This window comes from Jaculus jaculus, chromosome 10, assembly GCF_020740685.1.
Source record: "Jaculus jaculus isolate mJacJac1 chromosome 10, mJacJac1.mat.Y.cur, whole genome shotgun sequence".
Lineage (NCBI taxonomy): Eukaryota > Metazoa > Chordata > Mammalia > Rodentia > Dipodidae > Jaculus > Jaculus jaculus.
The window spans coordinates 114,732,510-114,757,988 of NC_059111.1; positions in this window are offsets into that span (position 1 = coordinate 114,732,510).

Here is a 25,479-nt window from a genome sequence, read left to right on the forward strand (position 1 = left end):
AGCTTCCCAGATAGACTGGTTGGCAGTCTGTCCCCTGTAAGTGTAACTACCTGTCCCTAGGTGGTTGGATGTTCAGGCAAGGTACAGTCAGACTGGTACAGTCCCTTCCTGCATGTCAACCACCTTTGCTGGGGCAGCTGAGATGACAGCCGGCCTTTCTGTGGTTTCTGCCACACTTCACCTGATCTGTAGGGCTGTGGGGTTTCCTCCAGGGCTGGAAGATTCTAGCGAGACACTGCCCAGTGCAGCTGGTGGCGGTGATTCGCTTTCCTGTCACACAAAGCAAGACTCCTCTGTCCTTCCACCATGTCCTCGAATTCCATCACAAACCCTCATGGCGTGGGAAGAGCAGAGTCTGGAGGCGCAGCCCTCTGAGAGTGATGGCCTCCGCTGCACTGGCTGGCTGTTGGGTTCCACAGTTTTCTCCTCAGAAAATGACTGAATAAGAAGTATTTCTCATGACTAAGGAAATGGCTCAGTAGGTCAGGCACTTGGCACAGAAGCATGGTGACCTGATTTTGGATACCTAGCAACCACACATATGCTGGGTGGTCGTGGAGCTGACCGGTAATTCTAGCCCTCAGGAGGTGGCAACAGAGAATGCTGGTGAGCTAGACCAGCCAAATTCGTGAGCTCTGGGTGCAAGAGAGCCAACTTGTCTCAATAAACCATGTTGAGAATGATGGAGGAAGATACAAGACATTCATCACTTTGTCTTCCACACTCAGCCACACACATGCAGCTCATCTTCACACACATGTGCACACACATGCATGTGTGCATGCATACCACATACACACAGTCTAATTTAAAAATTGTAATTATATTTGTCATGTAGTTTCTAATACAAAAGAAATGCCAGAAATTAAACTGTGACATGCCATTTTACCAGAAAGAACACTTAGTTTGGAGAGATCGCTTAGTAGTTATCAACAAATATTATTAATTATCAACAGAGAGGTTGCAAATGTCAGTGATGGTAAGTCTCCTTTCTCATTTTCATCTACAAAGGAATCCATAAGAACCACTTTAACCGGATATCACCAGAATAAATAGGCTGGTCATATTAAAAACAACAAAATGTGATTTGGCCCATCATTTTTATATCCCACTCTCAATCTCTCAGCTACGAATTCTTGCTTTTTGTTATATAGCAACAAAATTAAGATGTTAAGATAGTATAAATAAGGTGGTGGGAAAACTTCTCAAGAAGCAAGCGTCTGTACTCAGTGGAGGCCCTCAGGAAGCACAGGGCTGTCATTCCCAGTCACAGTTTTAGCGACAGTGGCAGGCTGGCAGAACATTATAGCTTATGATTCTCAGCCAGGGAAAAGAAACTGCAGGCAATGTGGACACCGCACATTATCACCTGAAACTTGGGGTGCTCATCTGTCTCCTCTCTGTAAGTCTGGCTCATGCCACTTGGCTTTGCCAATGAAATTAGAGCCAGGGTGATAGATACCTGTCCTGGCTTAAAGGTAATAGAGATGGGCTGGAGAGATGGCTTAGTGGTTAAGGTGCTTGCCTGTGAAAACTAAAGGCCCTGTTCAACTCTTCAGGTCCCACAAAAGCCAGACGCACAAGGTGGCACAAGCATCTGAAGTTCGATTGCAGTGGTTGAAGTCCCTGGTATACGAATTCTCTCTCTCATAATTTTTTTTAAAAAATAGACGACTTCAGAGGCATTGAAAGGACAAGCTGCAGGCATGCCACGCCCATCTACATACTGCCCCTTAGGGAGTCAGTCCGATTTCATGGCTGGAACATCTGTGTCTTTGGGCCCTGCAGAAAAGCCTAAAGATCAGCAGTGTGCACAAACATGTGTGAGTGTGAGGCAAGGCCCACTTGCAATGGTCTGTGTCCACTGAGCATCTCTGTGTAGTTCAAATATCTACCACAACCACGCTGGAGTATCTAACACAGCCTTAATGATAATGCAAACGCATCTCTTGGGAGACCACTGTATGGAAATAATAAATAGCACTAGTGCATCAATCACATTCTCATTGCAGAGAAAGGTTCCTTACCAGAAGCAGCTTAATGAAGAAAAAGGGTTGGCGTTTGGCCTACAGTTTCCAGAGGAGGTTTCATCATGGCGGCAGGTAAGGACAGTAGCTCACGCTGACAGATTAACAGAGAGGGAGCAGGGAAACAGGGATGGGTGTAACCTCAATGCACACCTCCACTGACCTTCACCCTAGCAAGGATCCAGTGCCTAAAGGTTCCACACACTTCCAGAACAATACCACCCACTGAGGATTAAATATTCAAACACACATGCCAATGGGGGACCTTTTATATTCATACCACAAATAATAAACTGAAAAGTTAACAGAAAACCCTGTTCTCAAGTTAAACTTGGTTGTTTTGATGTCCATCAGAATCCCTGCCTCAGCTCAGGCTGGAGAGATGGCTTAGCAGTTAAGGCACTTGCCATGTTTGATTCTCCAGGACCCACGTAAGCCAGATGCACAAGGTGGTGCATGTGCCTGGAGTTCATTTGCAGTGGCTAGAGGCCCTGGTGCACCCATTCTCTCCCTCTCCCTCTCCCTCTCCCTCCCCCCCCTCCCTCTTTCTCTGTTAAACAAGTAAATAAATAAAAATAAAAATCCCACCTCTTCTAAGGAAGTATCCACTAGTGCCTGTGAGACCAGGAGCAAACCCTACTGAACTTCTCAGCCCTGAAGCAGGAGGATCACAGTGAGCTCAAGGCCAGCCTGGGCTACTTGGAGAGTTCAAGACCAACAGGGTAAACACTATCCAGTCTTGGAAACTGTGGCTTGCTTTGCTGCCATCTGGCAAGAAGAAAGATCCATGGTAGCTTGCTGTAAGACAGGGTCCTCTGGCCAGGATTAGAGGGAATTTTCACAGCAACCACGCTTTGGTATGATATTTTTTAGACTATTCAGAAGAACGTGTTTCTCATCCTCAGAGACGATGCCCAAAGCCACACATGGCCACGAAGCTGGCTGTGAACAAGAGGCTTTCTGCATGTGTCTGGTCCCGGGGGTCTCCATGTCTAGGAGTGAAATGCGAAGACCCACAAGGTCTTTCCACCATCTGGGCCTCCCTCTGCCTTATCCCTCAACCGCGGGGAAGGAGAGTGAAAGTTTTGACAAATAAATAAATAAAATGTTTCTTAAGATGCCTGGGCTTCTTCTATTTTTAAATTTTTTGTTTATTATTTTTATTTATGTATTTGAGAGTGACAGACAGAGAAAGAGGCAGGTAGAGAGAGAGAGAGAGAGAGAGAATGGGCATGCCAGGGCCTCCAGCCACTGCAGACGAACTCCAGATGCGTGCACCCCCTTATGCATCTGGCTAACATGGGCCCTGGGGAGTTGAGCCTTGAACCAGGGTCCTTAGGTTTCACAGGCAAGCGCTTAACTGCTAAACCATCTCTCCAGCTCGCTTCTTCTATTTTTAAAATGTACCTTGGGTTTTGGGGGATTTTATTTTTAAAAGTTTCTAAAAGTTTCATTTTATTTTCCCTCAAAGTATTCTCCAAAGCACCCTTGGAGTCTCATAGCCTGCAGAAATAAAAACTCTGAAATATGAATACTGTAAGAAGAAAGGAGCCGTGTTTACCCGTCTCCTTCTGTGTTCCGGAGCGGTGTGCCTGGAGCACAGTCCCATGGGTTCCAACGCTCCAGTCCTGTGGCCTGAATCTCACACCACTTCCAAAGTCATGAGGCTTTAATATGTCAGCTCTGCTCCAGCATTGCTTGGAGAACCTCCAGGAAAATGTTACCACTGAGAAAAGTTTAAGAAGCTTGGTGAAAATGCTTTCTAGTTAGGATATCAATTCATATTTATGTGCCTAGACCCTCATAGAACAGGTTGTCTGACCTAAGCAGATAAAAAATTGCCATTACTTATAATACTGATTTTCATGGGAAATCCTTTGTTTTCCAATATAAGATTACAACCATGTTTGCTCTTCATCCAAATTATCATGCAATTCAGCTAGCAAAATCTAACCTAATCAAGTTTGTTACGCTAACAATTAAACTTATTCAGAAAGGTAATAAAGGGTTATATGAAGATAGAAGGATGATAGATTGTAGATGAGATGAGAGGTATAGATGATAGATGAAAGAGGTGATTGAGAAAGAGATGACCGATAGAAGAAAAAAGGAATAAATTATAGGAGGTATATGATAAATATATGGTAGTTAGATTAGAAAGATAGATGATATTTATAGATAAATATGTGAATAGATAATAGAAGATTGCTGATAGACAGGATTGGTAGATGACAGGGGAGAGATACATGCATAAATTATTCATAGATAGGGGGATGGATACATGTGTAATAGATAAGAACATACCTGATGAAGGAATGTCTGGAAGAACAGAGCTCATGTTCTCTGACTTATACTGTAACTTGGACTTTGGGACCCATGAAAGTCTTGGGAGTGGATATTATAAGGCTGTAAAGTAGTAGGACAACTGTGATATAAATAAAACCTAAAAATAATAGAGCAAGAAGGATTCGTTAAATCTTCTTCCTCCTCTTGCCTCTTTTTTTTAAATTATTTATTTATTTATTTGAGAGCAACAGACACAGAGAGAAAGACAGATAGAGGGAGAGAGAGAGAATGGGTGCGCCAGGGCCTCCAGCCTCTGCAAACGAACTCCGGACGCGTGCGCCCCCTTGTGCATCTGGCTAACGTGGGACCTGGGGAACCGAGCCTCAAACCGTGGTCCTTAGGCTTCACAGGCAAGCGCTTAACCGCTAAGCCATCTCTCCAGCCCCTCCTCTCGCCTCTTACAGGAACCCCCACTGACCAGTGGTGTGGTCACACTGTGGAAGATCAAAGATCCACAAACTGGGGTCTCTTGCCACATACCAGAGAGAAGGATGACATTTCACTTCACTTAATCTCACTGCGATCCTGAGTGAGCAGTTAATAACTGTTTTCTCTCTTTAGATTCAGAGTCACAAGACTGCGAGCTGCTGATGAAAGGTCACAGAGCAGGGGCTGGGGGATGGCTCAGCCATCCTCGTACACCTGAGGTGGACCCCCAGCTCTCACGCAGGAGCTGGATCTGGTGGTACACGCCTGTAATCCCAGTACTGTGCTGGCAGAACTAGGGGAACCCCGTGGCCTTGCTGGATAGTCAGACTATCACCTCATTCGTGAGCTCTAGGTTCACTGTGAGGTCCTGCCTCAAAACACAAAGTGGAAAACGAGCAAGAACAATCCTCAGCCTGGGCCTCTGGCCTTCAAATGCATCCACACATAAGGGCATGTGCAACCACACACACAGACACACACACCCGTGTGCAGACCCCACACATGCACATGCAAAAATAAAACAGGTGAGTGAAATCATAGAACGGTGTGCTGCGGCCTCCTTCATCCCTGCCTCTAACACGCTGCAACCTGTTCTCCAAGAACAACTCTCCTCCCACCAGGAAGGTGACTCAGCCTTGAGGGGACACCAGACTAGAAAGCATGAACTTCACTCTTGCTGGTGGGCTTTCTCCAGTCTTGATTTGATAAAGAGGTTGGCATTTTGCAAAGGTTCACGTGGCACCATGCAGGTACCTCACAGACGACCAGGGACCCTCGGTCCAATATAGCCAGAAGGAGTTGGACTTTGCCTAAACTCTGAGGAATAGAAAGATGGCTCTTCCCCAGCTGGGCTATCAGTTGATCTCCAGCCCTGGCTAAGCTGACCAGTGAGACAGTACATGTGTTTTTGCTTTAAGCCACTAAGTTTGTGGTGATCTGGCATGCAGAAGTGAGTAACACCCACAGAATGTCTTTTAGAAAGCCTGCCCCCCCCAAATCTAAAGGCAAATGAGATGCACATTAGAAGTGAAGTTAGCGCCCCTGGAAATATGGAAGATAGGAATTGTGCTGGCATTAAGATTCACATGTATTTTCCAATTTGTCAGGAAACATAGCAAATTACATAACCAGCTGTGCAGAGGGCTCTAGAAGATGGAAGTGCTAGTTGGGGTGTAAATCAGTAGATCCTTCTGGAAAGTAATTTTCAACATTAGCAATATGCTTTCTCTTTAACAGAGCAGCTCTGATCATGAGAACTCCTGAGCTGGCATCAAGAAAAGTACCAGAGTGTTTCTCGGTAATTACTTTTAATCATATAACTTAAAACAATTGAAAATTTAATTTAAAACTGTCTAAATATTTAATAATACATTATCGACTAAATAAGCTAGAATATCTCCAAAGATAGTCTCATATATGCTTTACAATGTTCAGCTTAGGGGCTGGGAAGATGGCGTAGACAGTAAGAGAGCTTACTGCATCAGGGCCTGAGACCATCGGAGTTCAATCCCATGCACCTCTATAAACAACTGTAACCCCAGATCTACGAGGAACAGGGACCAGAGAATCATTGAGACTCAGGAAATGGCAGCTTTGGGTTTAGAGAAAGAATGTTTAAAAAAAAGGTTATTGTCAGAGGAAGCGGGGGCCTGACACTCTCCGCTGGCCTCCAGACTGCTGAGCGCCACAGGCACGTGCCACACACGCACCACACCAAAAACGAGCCACCCTGCTCACGCTACACGCGCATGCTGGGAATGGTTAACACAGCAAAGTAGTAAATGACTGAGGTAATGGTTATGCTGCCTCAAATCCCGGCTCACCTGTGACACAGAAAGTCTCTGTGCGAACCAGGTGCACTTGCATGTACACATGTAGACCACAGGAGATGAACAACTGTGATGATGAAGATTACAAACACCGGCGCTGTTTTCTCTGCTGACAGAATCATAGCATCCCAGGTACTTTCTCGTTCCACGGTTCCCCTCTGTTTCCCTTTCCATACTTAAAGTGTGACCATAGATGGATCTTGTAACTAGGAAAATCATGTATTATTGTTAATGGTATTTCTCATTTCTTCACAGTACAAGATAGAAAATATTACCATATGTTCACTTTATTCTAAAAAGAAGATTCTTAGAAATCAGACCCAGGGAAATACTTTAAACCAAGAAAATATCAATGATCTGTCATCTCTGGTTTGGGATAAAGTTAATCTTTCATTTGCCTCTTAGCCAGGCATGGTGGCACACGCCTTTAATCCCAGAACTTGGGAGGCAGAGATAGGAGGATCACTGTGAGTTCAAGGCTAGCCTGAGACTACTTTGTAAATTCCAGGACATCATGGGCTAGAAGGAGACCCTACCTCAAAAAATAAATAAATAAATAAGTAAAAAAAAACAAAGAAGCCATATATTGGCCTCCCAATAGCTAATTCCTGTGTGCTGTCCATTGCCAAAGCCATCCATCAGTGGGCTGCTACAGTCACTGGAAGCAAAATGATGTCTTAACAATGTTGGCTACAGATAAGTGCAATAAAACTCTTAACTAGCGAGGCTGTGAGGTAATCACAAGCCATCTAACTCTGAAATATTGAACATACAGGCTGTTCTTACAACTGATAACAAATGAAGAAAAGGATACAGAATATGGAGCCAATTTACTGTGCCACTGGAGCCCTGGGATAAATCATTTCTTGATCACTGGAGTCTAACTGTGGTGTGAGCTTGAAACTAGTTGCTCACATACTGATCAATGGCATCACTGTGTCTCATGCCTTTGCTCTGTCTTACATTATTGAAAAATGCAGGGCCACTCGTAGGAACCTTTGTCTCAATATATCAGCAGAGCATGAACACAGTTAATTAGCCAGTGTCCATATGCTCTGCTGCCTGGTGGGACCTGTTGATTTCTTGGACTGTCTGCACTTGTGGAATCTTACATGGTGATTAGGAGCCAAGTTGATGTTGGCTGACATTGACAAAAATGGCTAAATGATGAGTTAGAAAATGCATTGTCTTAGGCTCTGTGTAAAACTAACTGCTGTGGGTCAGCCATGTGTAAAAGAGAATGACTCGTGGTCCTGTGCTAAGATGCAGCATCTTGTCTAGTTAGTAGCTAAGTAGTCAAGGGCTCATCTGTGACATGCTGCCCACGTGAGAGAGAAGGCAGTGGGGAGAGGCCTGGAGGAGCAGCAGAGGGTATTTGAAGCCACAGACAAACCTGTGCCCATACCAGCTTCTGGCCGACAGTGAGTGTCAGGTCTTCACCGCACCCCAGAGGAGCAGGTGTCGGCAGCCCGTCTGCACAGCCAGGCATGGAGGAGACGCTCTTGCGAGCACATGGGCTGTGGTGGTTTGATTCAGGTGTGCCCCATAAACTCAGGTGTTCTGAATGCTGGGTTCCCAGCTGATGGAGATTTGGGAATTAACGCCTCCTGGAGGCAGTGTATTGTTGGGGGCGGGCTTATGGGTATTATAGCCAGTGTTCCCTTGCCAGAGTTTGGCACACTCTCCTGTTGCTATTGTCTACCTTATGTTGGCCAGGGGTTGATGTCCACCCTATGTAAGCCTGTAAGCCAAAATAAACCTCTTTTTTTCTCACAAGCAGTTTTTGTTTGGGTGATTTCTACCAGCAATGCAAACCTGACTGTAATATGGGCACTGTACTAGGATTTAGGAATCCGGTTTCTGACACCAATATTTAGTTCCCACCCATAGCTACCGGTGACACAGGAGGCCAGCATTTCTCATAATAACTGAGCAGACACCAGGGAGTGGAGTCAAGGGGCAGAGCTAGAGGTGAAGGAAGGAATGGTGCAAGGTCACAACATCATCCGGGTTATTCACCATGCAGATCCAGTGTCAGCTTCTGCAGCCTACATGCACATGCAAGCAAATACATATGTGCACACGTGCACACACCCACACCCGCACACCCCTATGGTGTCATGTGCCAGGAGTCCCTGGCTCACCCCGTATACTCTTCCTCATTATAAGCAGGCTGACCTCCAGGCTGAGCCCCAGTAAGCATAGTGTAACACAGCTCCGTGTTGGCTCAAAAGGTCTTCAGTGGAGAATTTCAGACCCACAGTGATGTCCGGTCACTTATCGAAGGAGAAAAAGCTCATCACTTCTACCCAGACACAGATTCCACCATGGGTGTCATCAGGCACCAGGCCTTCCCTCTCCTGAAGTGAGCCGAAGACGTTCCCAAAGCCAGGCGGAGCGCAAACGTATCAGAGCCCACCGGACGGAAGTGTGTAAAGGTGGCAATCATCGTGATGGGTCTACCTTAGAGGGGAGGGAGAGCGAATGGTGAGGCTTGGTCCCTCCTCCCTTGGCTGCACTTTGTAGATCGATAAGGTTGTATTGCTTGAAGGAAGCACACTTGCAGACTTTTTCTCACTTTCATAAGAGAAGAAATCAATGTGCAACTTTGTGAAATGTAAATGTGGACTCGGACGTTCCCAGTCAATAATCTGAGAGCTGGGCTTTGGGAGGATTCAAGGGGACGAGTCGAGATACAGGACAAAGGACAGCAGAGTGCCCGGGGCCAGCCTGGCTGAAGGGAGATGTCATCAATCCTACCTCCCTGCCCCTGTTCCCTGCTCGTGAGGGGAGGCTCAGACCTCAGCTGGACCCCAGGTAGGAGAGGAACAGATGCCAACCACCATGGTGCAGTCAGCACTTCCTATCCCTGAAGCAGGAGCCACAGGCCCAGTCCTGGCCTCCAAGTTCCAGCTCCACCCTGTGCTCTGGAAGTTTCCAGGGAGAACCCCAGAGGTGGCGGTGCCTCTGCTATGCCAGTGCAGCAGTTAGCCAGATCCTACCTTCAGATTCAGAGAATGGCTCCCTCTCCTTCTGGGTCAAGAAAGATGTGTCTCTCAGACCCAGGGCACTGGGCATCTCCTCTGCCCAGGGGCATCTCCTGTGCCCAGAGCTATCGACTCAGTCTCATCTCAGTTCCGAGTCACAGCTTTGCCTGACAGAATAGAATGTCTAATGTCCAAGCTCCTAGAAGGCATCCTGGCACACATGTGGCCGTGCCGTGCTGGGCGCTCCTCGTGGTCCTAGGCAGGCTTGCTTACACACACTAACAGACCAGGACGTTTTAGAGCTCACTTCAAGCTGCTTTGACATGTGCATACACTCACACAACCACCATCACTTCCATCGCAGGATGCTTTGATCAGCCCCAAAGGCCTTATGCCTGTTGGTGGTCACTTTTCCGTGTGCTTTCTGCCGATGTAGGCTACTTTTGCCCCTGCTATAATTTCAAAGAAACTGTATTTTCCATAACAGCTCATTGCACTATGCATCACTGATGCCAAAACAGCTTCAGGAGTAGTGCCCAAAACTGTCCCCTTCCTTCTGTCACTCCTCCGGGAGGCATTAATTAAAATTCCTGTACGAGGGACATTTGAGCCTTCTCCCTCACCTATCTATGCTAACATGGAGTCAGAGCTTCTCCCTTACGGCGCACTGCTCTGGGCTTGGGCTGCCAGTGGCCCTGTGATTAGCAACAATACCGCTCATAGCAACAGCTGGCGTTTGCAGCAGGAGGTGATGGGCAGTGTTACAATGCTCAAGACCTGAGATCTGGGATCCATGGCTCCTCACAGTGGCGAACATGACATTTTTCAGACCATGAGTGTCAGAAGCGCAGCTCTTAGGGCTTGGCACTGGACCTCCCTTCGAGAGTGGGCTCTGCAGACTTCATTCTTTGACTCTTCATAACCTTCTTCCTTCCCTGTGGCTTTGAACCCTCCTCCCATCCTTCAATCCAGGCAGGCCTAGGCAGCGTTTCTAAACAGTGTGACAGATGCAGATACTCCTGTGAGAATGGAGCTCATTCTCGGCCAGGCATTTCAAAGCACCCAACCACAGCATTTGAGAGCCTCCTTTGTACTCGTGCCCAGAGCTGCCTCCCAGCTCTGCTGACACCACTGGGGTGACGGAAGCAGGTGAGCCAGGAGCCACAGCCTTCTCTCCAGAAACCCAGCTCCTCTCCGGGGAGCACTCTCCTGGCCATCTCCAGATTCCACTGTGGAGTCCTGAAAAAGTTTGTTCTCCTAATCACTGCTGACTCCTTACTCCAGGGCAAAGCCACTTGTGTGAGTGACCTGCTCTGTCGTTTTCTGTGATGTCACCTGAGATATAAGGTTTGAGTTGGAAAAATTCATCTTAAAGGTGGAAATACCACAGGGGCTGGAGAGATGGCTCAGAGGTTAAAAGTGCTTGCCATGTAGGCATGAGAACCTGATGTAAACAACCAGATGTGGCCACACACATCTGTAAACATCATCCTTTGGGGAGTAGAGAACTGAGAATCCCTAGAGGCTGTGAAAACTATAGCTTCACATTCAGAGCAAGAGCTCATCTCTAGGAAATATATGGATGACATTAAACATTCCTCTCTGGCCTCCACACACACAGGGCCTGAGCATCTGTACTTACATACCATGCCACACTCATGCTACACTACATACACAGCAGAGCACACCACACACACACACACACACACCACACCACACATATGCCAAACCATACCTACTACACACGCACACATGACAAATAAGGGAGAAAGGTAGAAATATTGGATGAAAGAAAATGACACTGTCTAAACTGTTGATTATATAATATATGAAAAATTAATATAAATCCCTGTATGCTTTTAAATTAGAATTACATTTTAAGCATTGTATGGGAAATTAATGGCTATGAGAAAATAAAGCACATACAAAGAGTAGGTGTTTCCAGGAGAAATACGTGGAGGCTACACTTCCGTTATATTTTCTCTCACGGCCCATCCATGTGTGTAGAAACGCCTCCACAGTGAACAAGCACAATTCCTGTGAGCAGTAGAGGGACGCTGGTACGTTAACCCCTGTGGTAGCCAGGTGCCTTTCTACCCCTAAAGTCAATGGAGACTCAACTATATAATTTTAGACACAGCTGAATATTAGAGTCTTCCATTTAAAATTTTAGAATTCTGTATTTTTTAGAAGGTTCATTAACAAAATGAGCTATTTTACTCTTTCTTTTGCAAAGAAATGCCACATTTCCTGTGGGATGTCACCAAGCCTTTTGGGAGAACCTAAAGGATAAAAACGTGCCCCTCAATCCCATAGGGGAGGATTTAAGATTCAATCAATTTTCTGAGGTTATATAGCAGTACATTATTCAAATCCCATTAGAGGGGAAGCACCAGAGGTGAGTTAGCATTTTGATAGATCTAGGAAATTCAGGTTGGTTGGGTTAACTCCATTAAGGAAAGAAAATAGAAATCTATTTAACTAAAACCAAGACTCAAGCAATGCCTCATGCATCCTAAAGAAATCCAGGCAGAAATGGCACAAGGCAAGTGGCACATAATGTAAAATGTAAACCACAGCAAATCTCATGGGTTTTAATCTGCTTTTACAAAATTCCAGGCTCAAAGGTAGGGCAAGTCACAGTGTGATGACACCATAACATTCAATTAAAATATTTTGCTACTACATCCAATTAGTTGACACATAACTAGAGATCCCCTACTGGATAATTGTGAGAGCTCATAAAACTTTAAAGTGTTTTCACATTGACTTTTATGTTTATATATGATGGACTCTAATGTGGAACTAAGCTAAATGGTAAAGTGTTTCACGAGGAGGACATATCAGAAACAAATAGCACTTCCACTGAAATTCCTTCCTACAGACAGTATTCTAACCCCTTCAAGTGCTGCCTCCCGCAACGATAATGATCATTGTTTCTTGATTTATCCCAATAGTAACCTTTTCATTCACCAGGCAGCAGCTGAGGTAAGTTCATCTCGACAGCTCCCTAGAAGCAGGGATTCAGGCAGAGTCCTACCCATGGCCCAGGTGAAGTCTCCTCGGGTACAAAGGAAGGAAGGGGAGGGCAGCAGCGCAGAACAGCTGAGTGACTGTATGTAGTCTGAGCTGTCAACTGGCTTCAACTCAATCGACCACAGAATTCTGCTGTGTGAGTTGGACCACAGGAGACCTCGGCCTTTTGTACCTCCGAGTAAATGAGTCGTTAGCCTCAAGCTACCGGCTATGAGGAATATTGGCTCATAGGCAGGCATGCCCTCTCTCCTCCTTCAAAGTAAAGTCCATGGCACACATCTGGTGACCACTGTCAGCAGTTCAGTGGGTGTCCATCCCTGGGTAGAGCATCGGAAGGGGCTCTGCAGCTCCCGTTTATCACTGTGGTCTTGAGCAAGTGCACTACAGTCACCTGGTTCTGATGAGGAAGATGGCTAGCCAGCCAACCCTAGGAATCTGCCTGAGTCCTCCTCCCCAGTGCTGGGATATCAAGGGCATCCTACCACATCTGGCATTTTTATGTGGGTCCTAAAGATTGAACTCAGGACTCCATGCCTCACACTTTACTAGCGGAGCTATCTGCCCACCCCAGCTATTAGCTCTTTATAGTCTTCCTGCGGCAATTCTGTTCCCATTGCTGGCACAAAATATCTGATGAGAAGCAGCTTATGCAAGGAAGGGATTCGCTTGAGGCTTATAGTTTCCAGGGCTGGCTTCATTGTGGCAGAGGAAGCGGGCTCACTTCATCACACATGCAAAGCAGAGAGACAACTGCACGAGTGAGCTGGCTGTGAACACACAGCAGTGCCCCCAGCAGTCCACCTCCCCCAGCAAGGCTCCTCCTCCTCAACTAGTGGGGAACTAAGTAGGAGGCTTAATTACAAACACTTGAGGCCACGGGGGACATTTTACATTCATAACACCACACCTCTTCTCTGGCTTCTTCTTCACTCTGCCTCCCACTTTTCCACTTGTAATTGCCGCAGATGTTCTAACAGCTGAGGACCCTTAGCCTCGTGTTAAAGGGTCCTTGTCACCTGAACCACTCAGCCATCTGGCCAGAGGAGGTGTCACTGTAGGTTGTACCAGGATCCATCCCTAATGTGTGGGGATGGATTTGGAATTCCAGTCTACAGATATGCAAAGTGCCTGAGCTTTGCCTGGAGTTCCTGAGTGTGCGTGCTTGTTGGTTGGTGATAGCTTTTCTCTCTCTGCTTGGTCCTGTGAAAGGGAGTCTGAGTTCTTCTGTGATTATGGAAACTCCCTTAGGTCTGTAAGCTTCAATAAATCCCTTCTTCCACCCATAAACCATGTCAGGACTGGAGGCTCATCCCAGCAATCTGAGGCTGTCCACTACAGAGGGCAAACATCAAACTCTGTAGGTCCAAGTCCTATAACTCTAGCTAGTAGTGACTATTCTCCAAATTTGATAATTCTAAACAGTGATGAGTCTCTGGCATTCCAATTCCACCCCTCCAACTAGGCTATTCACAGACTGGAAAAACTTTATCCAGTACTGGCAGCTCTCCTTGGCAGCCATCCCATAGTTCTGGCATCTCCATTGGATCTCCACTGCAACACACAGTCCATCCTCATGACTTCATCAGGCTCCACACAGGTAACCCAACAAGCCTGCTTCACACTGTCCATGACCATTTCCAGAAAAGCAAAAGCATGCTGCAAATGCAATGACCCTCTCTTTACTGTATTTTTCATTTCCATAATACCAAGTATGGTACCACTTTGTTAATCCAGGGAAGAATAAAGCAGATATTGAAGACCAGGACACTCCTTCAGCATTCAGTCCCCTTCAAAAGCGTCTACATTCTTCCTGCTGTCCTAATGCAGGCAAGCTGGCCCAATCTCAATGATTGTAATCTTTCAAACAATTGCAGTTTAAAGGGCAGTAGTTTTGGTCCAAATATTTATTTGTTATTTTTCTGTGTCATATCCCTGCTTACACCAGTCCATTTCTAAGCAATGCAACCCTGCACATGTTCTTAGGACACAGGCATAACAACAAGCCTCTCACACAAACTACTTCTAGTCCAGTCCAGAAAAGGCTCCAATTCCCAAATTTCTACCAGCTGGGGACCTAGCATTCATAACACATAAGTTTATGGGGGACACATGAATCAAACAACCACTTTGGTGGATCTGATTCCAGCCCAAATGTATAGAGAGTAGTCTGAGCTCTGGTGGTCTTTCTTGCAGCCAATTTGTGTTTTCTGGGCTTTTTTTTTGGGGGGGGGGTTCCTCTCTGCTTGTATCTATGAAAGGGGGCCAGATTCTTCCACCATTGATGGAACTTCCCCTGGATTTATAAACTTAAAATAAATCCCTTCCACCCATAATATGCACCTGAAACTCACATAACTTAAATGAATCAAGGTGGAGGATGAGGTCCAGGAATGTAGCTTGAGTGGTTCTCAAATGTGAGACACTACTGATTAGAGTGAGTAGACAATACATAAGGGGTCAATGGAAATCATGATCTCCAACCCACACTGAGCCAGGTTAGTGAACCAAAATGTCAAAGAACGGCTAGTTCTAATTCAAAGGGTGGGAGCCTCCTATGGACACCTGAAAGTACTTAGCCAGGATTGACTACTCACAACACAGATGGACCTAGGAAATGCATTCTACTCTAGCATGAATATGCTCCAATTTGTCTGTGGTCAGCTCACATAATGATGAGGTTACCTGGACTCTCTATCCTGCAAGGACTCCATAGATTTCTGGTTATCTGGTTTTCACTCCTACTGACAAGTTTATTTATGATGTAGTTTCCCAGCCTTGCAGCTGTACCTTGGCTTAGGCAGCTGCAGGGCACAGACACAATGAAACGTGGCGTTTGTTAAGGTGTGTAAAACAACTTAGAAACCTGCCACAGCACTGCAGTTTCTAATAAGAAGTCATCCTGAAAATGTATGAGGAGCTGCATGCTCCCTCGGGTCCTGGGGTTATTTTGACTGTCTAAGAACATGTGAAGTACCAGAGCCAAGAAAACCCTAATGATAAACCCTGCAAAGTTCCAATCCTGAGTGAGCCTGAGGCAAGCTATGGTCAGTGGTACAAAGACCTCCCCTTTCTCTCTTCATCTACTGCCTGACAGCTTATCTTTTATCTTTAGGCAGCAATCTCCCTCTAGATTTGACTTTATTTTTTCAAAGCAAAAATGAAAAATGCACCTGGCAAAGCTAAACATACAAGAAGTGCTTTGCTAAGAGTTACTACTACAGCAAACAGAAGCCAGGGCTCCATCTGAGCTCATCTGTGTTGAAACAAGTGGCTCCAGAGACTTAGAGAGCTGAAATGCTGAAATGGGAGAAAGGATGGCAGGACACCTGTTTATGGCCTGGCTTTATCCTTGGAGAGGTAAAAAGTTTTATACCTACATAGCAGGAGGTCCTTGAACTCCTGAGAGCCAGGAACCCACCCAACTCTGACTCAACCTTCCCAACACTCCGCCAAGTATTTCTCGTTGTCACTGAGGACAAGGCTGGTAACAGACAGTAAGTTGCCTCTTCCTCAGAATCTGCACATCCTATAGGATCCTCCTCTGTCCATCTAATGAGTCTCCACTTAAAGTTTGACCTGTGGAAGACCATGATCAGCTCTCCTCACATGTTAGAAACATGATCCACTGTCGTGGTGAATCCAATGTGCCAACTTGGCTGTACTAAGGAATGCCTAGAAAGCTGGTAGAAAACAATACTCCTTGTTGTGTCTGTGAGCCTGTTTCCAGAGAAAAGTATTAATCAACCAATGGACCAGGTACACAGCACATACCCCCAGTGTGTGCCGGCAGCACTCACACTATAGAAGGACCACTTCTAACACATCTTCTCCCATTCTCCTAGAACTAAGACCTACAACTTCTTCAACTATCAAGGTTCCTGGATCTAGGCCCTCAGACACCAAGATCCACCCTAGCAGTGCCTCCCTGCTGCTCCCTTACTGAGTGAACTCCACCCTTACCTTGCTGGTTGTCAAGCTTTCAGACTAAGGCAGAATTATATCACTTGCTTTCCTGCATTCCCAGCTTGTAGACAGCCTACCATGGATATCTTGCCCTCCATAGTAATGTGAGCAAGTCCCCTCATGATGTCTTCTATAGGTGCCTACCTGTATTCTGCTGATCTGTTTCCTGCTCAGCCCTAACAAACTTACCATCTGCCCCACTAGTTGCACACAAAGTCTCAGGGACCCCTTCTAGCCTCTGGGGAGAAGAAAATGGCTAGCACCCCATTGGAGGAGTCAATTAAAGTTAAAATACCTCTGAAGTGCACAAACTGCTCCTTATTCATGACTCATATTAAATACACATTAAGTGCTCTATCATATAGTGCATTAGTATATATTAATCTCACTTAATGCTTAGACTGGGGTTGGGAAATAGACATGGGATTGATAAAGAGACCATTGTATTCCCATTACTGCTGAAGCAAAGGAAGATAAAACACATCCTGTGAGTAATATCGTGAGACCAAAGACCCAAAGTACCATGCATTTACATGAAAATGCCCTGTGGTACAAGTCCAATGGCACTGACTTTTCATGTACACATTGTGGGACCCACTTAAGTCAACATGTTCTTATAAAGCATTAGTTGAATGTTACATGGTATTACAGTGTTTTGATACCAGTAGGGTGGAGAAGCATGAATGTGTTGGCAAACCCCGTGGGCCTTGGGAGGAGTACATCTCTGTACCATCCCTGCTCTCCTGTGTTCCAGCAAGGCGAGGAGGGGTTAGAGGGAGGGTCAGACTTCAATTAGCTCTGTGGATGACCCATTTGTCATCATAAGATGACTGATACCCCAGAGAATTGCATCTAATTTCTAGTGAGCAATCCTCTCCGTCTGCAGGATGAGTGACAGCTGAACACCTCATAGGCCCCTTTGAAGAGGAGGACACTTGTCTCTTTCCAGCACCTGCCTTCTGTGGCTTCTTTGCCTCCCTCCTAATCTGCCCACAGCACCTGGAAGTGCAGACATACCCCCTCAGCCTGACAAATTGACCAGGCAAGGCACTGCAGTGGGTTGGTAAAATGCACCAAGAGATCACCAAGAAGCCAGGCTCCTGACAGCCCGTGGAAAGCCAGTGATTAGTCGTGCAGCCACCACCCACAAGGAACTATGAGAGGAGGAAGGAAAGAACACTTCGGCAGACAAGGAACTAGTAGGCCTAATGTGCTCTGCCCATCTGCATAGTGTAGCAGCATGTCTGAACACAGGTCAGACACACAGACACAATAGGGACCCAAAGAGAGACCACAGCTGGGTGCATAGGATCAGCAGGAGCCACAAGAATCCTGGAAAACCACAGCAGTCAGGAGTGCATCAACAAAGACCCCGAGCAAAGCACAACTGTGTCATAGGGTGTGACATGTGGGCCAAGAAATACATCAAGGGTGAAGGGTATGTTCAGGACCCAGCAGAGTTCATTGAAAACTGAAAGAGAGCTGTACATGTTACCTTTCTCATTGCTGTGACAAGAAGCAACTTCAGGAAGCATAGGTTGATTGTGGCTCAGAGGCCACGAGAGTACAATCCATCAGGGTAGGGGGGACATGGTACCAGGAATGAGAGGCACCTGGTCACAGTGCATTGCAATCAGGAAACAGTGGTAAATGTGGAATTTGGCTCACTTGCTTCTTTTTGTTCAGTCCAGAACCCCAGCCTATGGGATGGTGCCACCAAATTCAGAGTGGACCTCAGTAAAGTCCTGGAAACACTCTCAAAGACACACCCAGAAATATGTTTACATGATGATTTTATTTGCTTTAAAATTTTTAATTGATAATTTCCATAATTATAGACAATGAACCATGATAATTACCTTCCCTACCTCACTTTCCCCTTCACAAATCCACGCTGCTAAATGATGATTTTAAGTCCCATCAAGTCAATAATGAAGATGAACTTTCGCATCTCCACCCCTTGTCAACTTGACACCCAAGCATATCACTGTAAATCACAACATTCCACCCCAACCACTAAAGTTTCATTTTCATCTCATATTTCAACATGATTTTAGGCCATCTCTAAAAGGTCCCATAGACTTTAACAGTCCCCACACTGTGAAAGTCTCTTCTGAGAGTCAAGGCCATCTCTTAACTATGAGCCTTTATAAAGTCCTCAAAGAAGCATGCTTGAGACATACAATGGAACAACATAAGCATTTCCAGTCTGAGAGGAATGGGGACAAAGGAAGAAAATGATGATCGAAAGCAAGACCAAAACGCTAGAAGGGTGAATGCCAAACCCTGCATCCCTGTGTTGTATGCCCAGGCTGATGAGAGACTCACCCAGGTGTAAAGGGGCTTGGGTAGCCCCACCAACCCAGCTGTGACACTTGTAGCACATATAACATCTCCCATGAGCTGGCTGCATTCTACCTATAGCTTTTCTTGGCACATGTTCCATGTCCCTGACATCTCCAACATGCTGGGGTCTCCACTTCACTTGGGTTTCACCTTCTCAGATCTATGCAATGGACTCTCAGGTCCTCTTTGCAAGGACCCCAGCCCTGTCAAGCTTGGCCTGGCTTTAGTGGCTCTTAGAACCATGGCACAAGACTTCCAAAACTTTTACCTGTGAAGTTACAGGAAAACCAGGCAACAGGGTGGTTCTATTTGAATTAAAAGAAAGAAGAGGGTTTCAGGGTAACTCAGAGTTCTGGATTACTTCCCTGCAAGGTGAGAGAGAGCCATCCTTCTCATGAAGAGGAGAGAGGGGCCCCAGATGTGACACACAGTTCTTTTTTTTTTTTAATTTTTTTCTCAATTTTTTTCAAATTTTTATTAGCATTTTCCATGATTATAAAAAAAAAATCCCATGTTAATTCCCTCCCCCCCACTTTCTCCTTTGAAATTCCATTCTCTATCATATTACCTCCCCATCACAATCATTGTACTTAAATATATACAATTTCAACCTATTAAGTACACTCCTCCCTTCCTTTCTCTTCTTAAATGAGGTGGCTTCTGCCAGAGGCTCCTAAAGTGATGAATGATTTTCATAGACTAGGATAAAGAAATTAAGGAAGGCCATAATACAGATGTGTCCCATGTTACAAAGAACCAGAGTTTTGTTCTGATGAGTCTAAGGATGGAAAACAAAGTAGTTAGGTTATAAGACCATTTTCTCATAGACCCTTTAATAAAGGCAGTGCAATCCTAGCAAGAATAATTAGGCCTCCTTTACATTTTATTAGCTACAAGTTAGGGCTCTCATTTTCTCTTTCACCTATGGCTGTTAGAAAAGACAGAGGGAAGCTGGGCATGGTGGCACACGCCTTTAATCCCAGCACTAGGGAGGCAGAGGTAGGAGGATCGTTGTGAGTTCGAGGCCACCCTGAGACTCCATAGTGAATTCTAGGTCAGCCTGGGCTAGAGTGAGACCCTACCTCCAAAAACCAAACAAAAAAAAAAAAAAAAGAAAAGAAAAGACAGAGGGGTTTAGTCAGAGATGTTTCTGACTTAGCAAAAGAGTGATGTCCCATCTCTGTGTCTTCCTGGCTTTGTCATCTCCCTATAGCTGTGTGGCTTCTGTTTTAAGTGCATCGCTAATAGAGAGCCCACTGACACTTGGATAGGCTTACTGGGACTTGGTTTGGTGTTGCATTTGAAGGTTTCTGGCTTATACAACAAAGCTGATTTGCTGTAAAACTTTAAACTGCAGATGGGAGAAACTTGGGGAGGGAAAAGCAAAAGGAAAAAAGCACTGTGGTATGCATGGGTGTGTATAGGGGGGAGGTGCATGTGAGGGGATGGGATGTGTGTGTGAGAGAGAGAAAAAGAGAGAGAGAGAGAGAGAGACCAGGGATCTGTGGATGCATCACCACCCCCATCCAGGCTTGCTGTGCAGCCTCTTGTGTAATTGCTGCTGCTTTAGCTCATTCTCCAGGGAAGATTCCAGAAAGCAATGCTATGGTAAGATTTCCAATTAAGCTGAACACCTCTTGAAATTGACTATCACTCTTCTTGCTTTGGGAAAAGACCCAGTTTCCATAGCAAAGTGTTGCAATATTCTCATACTTAGAGTACTAAAATTTTCTGCAATTTTTAAAATTTTATTACATTTTCATACATATATATTTTATTTTGATCATATTATACCATAGTACCCTCTGTGACCCCCTCAACCTCACTGTTTTCTTTGTTCTTCTCATCACACACTTGTGGCTACACCACAGAAGATAATGACTCACTCCTCAGCAACCCTTGACTGTTGCTAGCTCATTGGGAAGGGTGTGGACTACAAAGCACTCTCCTGTCCATAACAAAATTCTGACTGGCCCCATCACGTGCAGGTCTCACCTGATGTGAGTTCCTGAATATAGCGGTCTCATCATGTCCTAATGTCAGAGCTCCATAGAGCTCCTCCCATCCTCATCCTCAGTCCCGGCATTCTTCCGTCCCGTCTTCCATGTTCTATGATTTCCTCATGTCCTGCAATGACTTGGTACAGTGTCAAGGACAGCTTTTACAGGAAATAGATGGATTTCCTGCCAGGTAGTCCCCGGAACCCTGCTGACCATGACTCCAAATCCAGTGTGTTGTCCACAGACTTAATTCTTTCCACTTCCTCTCTTCTGCATGACTGTGGAGCTGATCAGAATGGCCACCAGCGTGTCCCCTGCTGGTGCAAGTGAGTTCCCGCTCCTGTCCATGCTGCGGCTGCTCTGGTCTCCAGCAACCCTTCTCTATTTTCTCCACAGCTCGAAGAACCGCCCAGCTGTCCAGGACTGATGGCAGGCTGTGGTGCCACTGAGGCTTGCCTCACCCCTAGCTCAAGGGATGCTCTTCTCAGAAGATATCTGATATCTCCTGGCCTAGACTCTGCTCTGCATCCATGTGGGGTCTTTTTAGGGACCTGATAACTGCAGACAGGCTGAAAAGTGACTGAAAGCACAATGATTCCATCAGAGCAAGACACGTGGCATGCTCTACACCTCACATACAAGAGCTTAGAATGGTGTGGGAAAGTGCTGTGTTCAGTACCTCATTATGTGGGACAGACCATAGAGCCTAAGGAGAGCCCTGATGGCGCAGATCAACTGAACCTTGTGGGCAGCCTCCATCAGGAGAAGGGTGCCCTTGGAGCTCCAGTTCCCTTTCTCCCGCACACAGCTGCCCACTGAGAGGTGGTATGGCTAAATAAATGTCCGTCACATGTGAATGTACTGATCTCAGACATTGCAGGTGATGTTCGCTTGTTTGAGACAGGGTCTCACTCTGGCCCAGCCTAGCCTCAAGATCCTCAACCCAAGTCTCTTCCTGGAGCTCCCTCTAGTTACATAGCTTCTGTGAGCCACACCCGTACTCGGTGGGGGGAGGGTCCCATGTGCAGCTGCCTTTGAGTCAGTCATGTTCTAGTAAGATTAACAAAAAACTCATTTTCTTGCCTCAACCTCCTGGGTGCTTTGTCCCAGAAATAAAAAAGAAATTAACTTCTATACTGTTGAGAAGAATCCAGTTGGGGGACTGAAACTGGGCAAGGTGGTTCAAGCTTTTAATCCCAGCACTTGAAAGGCTGAGGGAGGACCATCATGAGTTTGAGACCAGAACAGGCTACTGACTGAGTTCCAAATCAGCTTGGGCTACAGTGAGACCCTGCCTAAAAAAAAAAACCAAAAAACAAAACAAACAAACAAAAAAACACTGGACTCTGGACTCTGGTCAAGATGGCTCTGGAAAGAGTTGGACCACCCCTCACTCGCCAGCTAGGGCCCAGGTGAAACCGCAGAGGAATTGGCTGGATGAGCAAGAGTTCTGCCTCCATAGCGAGCCTGACAACGGGCACCAGCGTGATGGGGACAGACACTGAGGAGGCAGGCATTTTACTAGGGTCATCTGTGTCACTGCTGGTCAGATTCTACACAGGGAAAAAAAAAATTGTTTTTGTAAGTTGAGCAGATGGTGACAAGAATCCACAGTTTCCTGCAGCAGCTCACCTCCCTGGTCATCTTTCCTCATGCTTCTGAAGCCGTCAGCCTGGAAGGCTGTGGGAATTCAGTGGATATTCAGTCAGACACTTCAAAGACTTCTGCAGATTGATGATGTGCAGAAGCCAAGATGAGCCTGTTCTCACCTCCTTCCCCACACTGTTCCCACACTGACCCAGGAGCTTCTGCATTAGCCACAAATTAGACTGGTGTTCAAATTTTAAAAGAGGATGTATGCCAGACCTCCATAATAGACTTAAAAATGCACATGGTTTTCTTTCTTTTTTTGTGTGGTGAGAGATAGAATTTTTTGCAATGGATAACCATCTTGTCCAGAACCTTCAGAGATGAAACCAACCATGCAGAATGCCAGGAGTGTGTCCTGCGAGGTGGACGGTGAGGGAATACCCCCATACTGCCTCTTCCTGCTCTGTGTGGCTTGGTGCAGCCCCGACATAGTGCCTTTCAATTGAGGAGAAAGCACCCTTTCTAGACAATTTGGTCCAGGACCCAGCCAGTGTTTCCACAACCAGACATAGAAGTCACTAGAAAGGCTCTGTGAGGTCAACACTCCAGCCAAGGGGGCATAATCCCTCAGGACGGCACCTGTCTGTCTCACCTGCTCACTGTAGCTCCTCCCTCCAGATATTGTGGCTCTGGATTCATGAAGGACTGTCATGAGAGCTATGTCCAGGCTGTGTGTCTTCTATGTGCCAGATGGTCCCTTTCCCCAGAGGACAGAGGGACATGTGTATTGAGAGCTGCTAAGGTAGCAAAGATATTCATTAGGTTCATTTTTTTACATTAGTTTGCTAGGCCAGACACTATTGTATTGTGATACTTTATTAGATATTCCTTTCAAACCACAAAAAGAATACACACTGATTATTGCAGCAAACTACGTCAACAGTTCACCACAGGGAATTACAAAGTGGAAGACAATTGCTTCTCCACCCGGAAGGCTACCCAATCCCTTCCCAGGGAAATCAGCATCCAAGTTTCATTAGCACCCTTCCCTGCACACGGCCGCATCCCGGTCACACAACACGCAGCACAGGGCCTTCGCAGTCCATCCCTTACTCAGTCCCCCACCTTCCCCATCTTCACATTCCCGAATAGCTGCCATCTATCCCACGCCCGTGCATCCAGATGGGTCACGTCTCTGCAGCTGGCCGCAGGTCCCCCACTCCGTCACCACTGTAAATAAGGGACGTTTCAGTAGGCATCCTTGCTCACTTCCTCTTACAAACTAATGGGATGATTTCAGTACCACAGAGTCCCCAGAGGCACTTTTCCAGGTCAGCATGCAAACATATCTTCACCTGCATAGGTTCTGCCAGTTATTTTGCAAAACAAGCCCCCCTCCCCCACCTCAGTGACCTGGGAGAACCAGAAGCCTTGTCTGTCTCCCATCCTCTCCTCCCCCTCTTCCATGACTTCCCTCACTCAGTCTGTGCAGCACTCCTCTTTTCCTAAATCGCTCATAGAAAGGATCAGCTTATGCTACAATAAAGCTTCAGTTCTCACAGGGCATTTCCGCCCCATGTCTGTGGCAGTTGCTTTCTCATTCCTGGGATAAGACAACCGGCCAGAGGCAGTTTATAGAAGAGAAGGGCGTGTTTCAGCCTACAGCTTTGAAGGGAAAGGCCTGGCAGGAGCAGACAGCCTGGCACCACATCTGCACACATCAGCACAACCTCCGCCCTGCCGAGACGGACCAGGAAGCGGAAGTTAACCCTTTTCTTCCGTAAGATCCTTCTGGTTGCATGCCTTGTCCCAGCAACAAGAAGGTAACTGCTACTGTCTCTCCCCAAACCAGCCTCCTACTCTCCTCTCTCCTTTTACCCATAGTGACAAGCTGTGGTAGCCAAGTCAGGATGAGCCTGGGAATGTTCTCCAGGAGCAGAGTCCCGGCCCCACTCCCTGCACCCTGCTCAGAACAAGCAGTGTGCTCACCTGCTTCTCTCTGCTGACCTGTAGCAGGCCTTTCAGAAGTCAGGATCGGTGCCTGGGTGATGCCTTTGTGACTCTGCAACCTCTTAATCCTGTCTTACTCGTTTCATTATGTATATGTATATGTATCTGATGTATATGTATTATGTGTCTGTGGCTCAGTGCAGGGCTGGGGAGGCAGAGACCTGGACCTGCTGGCTACTGGTCTAACTGAGTAAGTGAGCTCCAGTTCAGTAAGAGGTCTTGTCTCAAAGAACAAGGTGAGCCGGGCATGGTGGCGCACGCCTTTAATCCCAGCACTCGGGAGGCAGAGGTAGGAGGATTGCCATGAGTTCAAGGCCACCCTGAGACTACAGAGTTAATTTCAGGTCAGCCTGGACCAGAGTGAGACCCTACCTCGAAAAAACAAAAAAAAAAAAAAAAAAAAAAAAAAAAGAATCAAAGAACAAGGTGAGCAGCTAAGGATGACATCTGACGTTGACCACTGGCCCACAGTCATGCACACACACACTCATGCTCACACAATATGAACATGTACACACACACACCATACATATGCACATACATGCAGAAAAAAAGTATCTTATTTCACAGAACAGTGGTTATCAAAAGTTTTTGCTCTGTCACCACTTCTAAACACCATCCCATTAGGGATTCAGTTTCAAATGAAGACTTTTGTGAGTTTTTGCTGTTGCTATAAATAATAAACACTGATATTTGGGTTAGCCTTGAATTTGCAGAATCATATATCTTTATTTATTTATTTGTTTGTTTATTGCAAGCAGAAAGAGAAAGAGAGAAGAGAGACAGAGAGAGTGGGAGCATGCATCACTTTGTGCATCTGGCTTATATGGGATCTGGAGAGTTAAAAATGGATCCTTAGGCTTCACAGACAAGCACCTTAACCACTAAGCAATCTCTCCAGGCCCTTGCTTAATTC